Source organism: Suncus etruscus, chromosome 13 (assembly GCF_024139225.1).
Source record: "Suncus etruscus isolate mSunEtr1 chromosome 13, mSunEtr1.pri.cur, whole genome shotgun sequence".
In the NCBI taxonomy this organism is placed as follows: Eukaryota; Metazoa; Chordata; class Mammalia; order Eulipotyphla; family Soricidae; genus Suncus; species Suncus etruscus.
The window spans coordinates 72,688,557-72,693,537 of NC_064860.1; the positions used below are offsets into that span (position 1 = coordinate 72,688,557).

At 39.4% G+C, this 4,981-nt stretch overlaps 1 pseudogene; it reads right to left on the minus strand.

The window, feature by feature from the left end:
- Positions 1-1,259: 1,259 nt before the first annotated feature.
- Positions 1,260-2,956, minus strand: LOC126025703 (elongation factor 1-alpha 1-like; annotated as a pseudogene).
- Between the last annotated feature and the right edge of the window lie 2,025 nt (positions 2,957-4,981).

Below are 4,981 nucleotides of genomic sequence, written 5' to 3' on the forward strand. Positions count from 1 at the left end.
ATGTTCATATGACTGTTTGGTCTGGTGCACTCCATTATTTCCCCCTCAATTTGTGAGGCAGAACGAGATAGTTTGAGTTATGTGGTTCTCTTTGAAGGTAAGAAAAAAAGAAAAAGAAAAAAGGGGGGGCAAAATTAAAACAAGCAAAAAAACGGGGGGAGTCCTTTTGGAGACTATGTAAATCAGTTTAAGAAAAGAAAGGAAAAAAGGAAGAAAGATATAAAAATAATACAAAAAAAATCCCCCCCCCAAATCAAAACAAACAAGCAAAAACCTAAAAAGCACCACAGCAATAAAGACAACAACCAAACACTAACCACAGTCCCAAAATAAAGGAGACTAAAAGCACAGGAAAAATAAATAAAAGAAAAAAAAAAGCAAAGAAAAGAAAAAAAATAAAACAAGCAACAACAATTACAAAAAAAATTTAATTCGTGCTATTTTTTTTTTTTTGGCAAAGGCACAGTAAAAATTGGGGAGATTACAAAAGGAATTCCCCTGGCCTAAGAGTTACAGGGTTTCTCCACCCTTGAAGTATACTGTCATGGATATAATTACTGGCTCCATACATGCTCTTTTACTCTCCCATAGGTCCTTTTGTGATATCTGGAAGTTTTCTGCTCCATCGTGGATGATAAAATTAGGCCTCTGTTGTAGTGATCTTAGTGTTTGCACATGTCATAGGATGGAACCTGGGATGGAGTCTTTCTTTACAGTTCCAGAAGTTCTGTTCCATCACTCTTGTTTTAATCAGTCTTCTGTAGTTGGTGGTCTCGATTTTTGCACCAATCCTAGGATGAAGCCTAGAATAAAGTCTTTCATTATGTTTTTAGCAGTTCTGCTCAGTTGCAGTTGCCTCAGTGAAACTCTGGAATTAGAGATCTTGGTTGTTGTATAGATCGTAGGTGAAGCCTAGACTAGGGTCTTTTTTATTGGTTCTGCCCAGTCATGGTGGTCACAGTCAGTCTTCTGTAGTTAGCAATCTTGGTTTTTGCACAGATCAAAGGATGATGTGTCTTATGATTTCATCTTATTGTTAGGTGAGATAAGACAACCTACTCTTAGACCAAGTTTTTGCCATTTCCTCATTGTCAGGGTGTCATACCAAAACTGGCGCATATTAGTGTCAGAGCAGTATTAAGAATGTCTCAGAGGGAGTTTGGCACCTGGAGCTGTTGCGGAGAACTGTGTTGGTTCTGTATTTGAGATCTTAGGTTCGAGGTTGGATGGTCACTGTCTAAGCACATGGAGTCTAATCATTTTTTTTTTTTTTACTCATTAAACTTTGTTTTAATGGGTCTCAAAATTCTGTGACAGATTTTTGGTCAAGTTGTTTCCATTAAAAAGTATTGATTTTAAAAACTAATAACTTAAAACTGCCACACACACACAAAAAACAAATGGCCCACAAAACATTTTCCTTTTCTTCTGAAGGTTTTTCGGTGCATTGTTATCATTAACCAGTCCTTTACTATTAAACTTAAATGGCCAATTGAGTCAAACAGTTCTGAGACCGTTCTTCCACCACTGATTAAGACTGGGGTGGCAGGTACTGGGGATAATATTCATTTAGCCTTCTGAGCCTTCTGGGCTGACTTTGTAACCTTGCCAGCTCCAGCTGCCTTCTTGTCCACTGCTTTGATGACACCCACAGCAACAGTCTGTCTCATGTCACGAACAGCAAAACGACCCAGGGGAGGGTAGTCAGAGAAGCTCTCCACACACATGGGCTTGCCAGGCACCATATCAACAATGGCAGCATCACCAGACTTCAGGAATTTAGGGCCATCTTCCAGCTTTTTCCCAGAACGACGATCAATCTTCTCCTTCAGCTCAGCAAACTTGCAAGCAATGTGGGCTGTGTGACAATCCAGCACAGGTGCATAGCCAGCACTGATTTGACCTGGATGGTTCAGGATAATCACCTGAGCAGTGAAGCCTGCTGCTTCCATTGGAGGGTCATTTTTGCTGTCACCAGCCACATTGCCACGACGAACATCCTTAACAGATACGTTCTTGACATTGAAACCCACATTGTCCCCAGGAAGTGCTTCACTAAGAGCTTCATGGTGCATTTCAACAGACTTAACTTCAGTTGTAACATTGACTGGAGCAAATGTGACCACCATGCCAGGTTTGAGAACACCAGTCTCAACTCGGCCCACAGGGACAGTACCAATACCTCCAATCTTGTACACATCCTGGAGGGGCAGGCGCAGGGGTTTGTCAGTTGGGCGAGTGGGTGGCAGGATGCAATCCAGGGCTTCAAGAAGTGTGGTTCCACTGGCACTGCCATCTTTACGGGTGACTTTCCATCCTTTGAACCATGGCATGTTAGCACTTGGCTCCAGCATATTGTCACCATTCCAACCAGAATTTGGCACAAATGCTACGGTATCTGGGTTGTAGCTTATTTTCTTAATGTAGGTGCTAACTTCTTTAACAATTTCCTCGTATCTCTTCTGGCTGTAGGGTGGCTCAGTGGAATCCATTTTGTTAACACCAACAATAAGCTGCTTCACACCTAGTGTGTAAGCCAGAAGGGCATGCTCGCGGGTCTGCCCATTTTTGAAGATACCAGCCTCAAATTCACCAACTCCAGCAGCAACAATCAGGACAGCACAGTCAGCCTGAGAAATGCCTGTAATCATGTTCTTGATGAAGTCTCTGTGTCCTGGGGCATCAATGATGGTCACGTAATACTTGCTAGTCTCAAACTTCCACAGGGAGATATCAATGGTGATACCACATTCTCTCTCAGCTTTCAGCTTATCCAAGACCCAGGCATACTTGAAGGAGCCCTTTCCCATCTCGGCGGCCTCATTCTCGAATTTCTCGATGGTCCTCTTGTCAATGCCGCCACATTTGTAGATCAGATGGCTGGTGGTGGTGGACTTGCCCGAGTGACGACGATGTTGATGTGGGTCTTTTCCTTTCCCATCTTGGCTGGATTAGTTTAAGCTGTGTAGCTTTCACGACACCTGTCCTGGCGGCAAACCTGTTGCGAAAAAGCGGAGTCTAATCATTTTTTAAGAGATTAACTTTATTCTGTTTAATGTTCTCTACTTCTTAGTCTAAAATTACTTGACCATACACTTGGACATTTGTTGTTGGATAATATATTCTGACCAATTGATCAAAAAGTGTTTGTTTTTTTCTAATAGCATGCTGTTTTGATTACTATGGCTTTGTAGTAGAGCTTTCAATGAAGTAAGGAAATGCCTCTCTGTTTCTGGCTTTTCAATTGCGTTTTGTGTTTGTTTTTAGAAATAATTGAAATGCTCAGTGCTTTTTTCTGAGCCTGTGCTCAAATATTACTCCTGGCAGGGGTCAAGGACAACATGGGGTGCTGGATATAGAGCCTATGTCAGTGACATGTAAAATAAGCACCCTAACTACTATACTATCTCTTCAGCCCCTGTACATTTCTTTCTTTTACATTTTGCCTTCTACAGTTACAATATAAACATACCTAGTTCTTATGACCTTCTGAAACAAACTTTTGTTTTGAGATAACACCTATGTTCCTATGTTCTCTGATGATTTTCAGAAATGCTAAATCACTTTACTCTCTAGAAGCTGAATCTGTTTTATTTACATTTTTGTTTGTTTGCATATGTAGCGCTAATAGTTGAATCCATATTATCATATATAAAAGATATATCTACCAATAAGTCATAATCACTGCCTTTGAGTTTCTTAATGTAGTTTTGTGACTCTTCCACATCTGATTACTCTCTGTTATTATCATTCTCTTCATGTTCTGTTAAAGAATATTTTGATTTATTTTATTTTTTTTCTTTGGTCTTGGGTCCCATCTTGCAATGCTCAATGATTATTATGCTTGCTGGATTCAGTCCTTGTGGAGCTTGGGGAAGGAACATGGAATCACGATGGTCTAAATAAGTCTGTCACTTGTAATGCAAACTCCTTACCTGTAATTCTATTTTTGGCTCATGATATCTAATTTTTTGTAAGTTCTAATTCTATATTATTATTTTGAACTTTACACTTAAATTTTTGGGAAAAGCATACAAAAGTGAAAGTTCGACACTAACTTTTGATAATGAGTTTTTATGAAAATTAGATATGATTTTTATTGCAATAAAATTATTTTGTGAATATAGTTTTTGCATTATATAAGGAACTTACTAGTATGTTTTATAAAGAGATAAAGATAGTAGCGTTTACTGAATTTTCTTTCAGTGGTAAGAAGGAACAAATATTGTTATGTAAAATTATACTCTAGAGCAATGATTAAAGATTCATTCCATGGACAAATAAACCACCTGTCTCTGTATTTTTAATGGAGATCTTTTACATTTTTAATCTTTTCCTTTACACACTCATTAATAACAGAACAATGCAATTTTGCATTAGATGTTTTTGTAGAATAAAAGCCCTTGGATGGGCTTGGATGTTGGTGGATGGTGATGGAGGAATGAGAGGCCTTTCTCCTCTAGCCCGGGCCACTTGTCTCCAACTCCCTTCAGCCAGCAGGTCCCCAATTTCTGGATAGCAGCAGGGAGAAAACTCACAGGCAGTCAGGCTTCTGGAGATATCATCTTTATTCAGCCCTGGCCAATATGTGTGCCTATAATCTTAAACCTATTTAAGCATGCTCTCCTCAGCTTGCCCTGCCTCTTAACTTCTTTCAGCCGTCTCTCCTCCTGCTGTCTCTATCCTCCTATCTTCTCCTCAATCCTCAAATCTCCCTCCTGGCCTTCCGGCCAAAGCTTTTGAGACCTCCCCAAGATCCCTCCCAGAAATGGGCAGGTCTTACACTAAGGTAAAGATATGTAGAAAATGGGGGTGGGGTGACAATTTTTATAAACATAAAATAATCAGTTCAATAGAATTGAGTCAACATAGCCAATTTCATAATGAATACAGACTCTGCATCTTTGAAAAAGTTGTAAATGTTGAATATATATATGTATACATGTTTGTTTATAAACATGTTTGTGTTCATGATATTTCA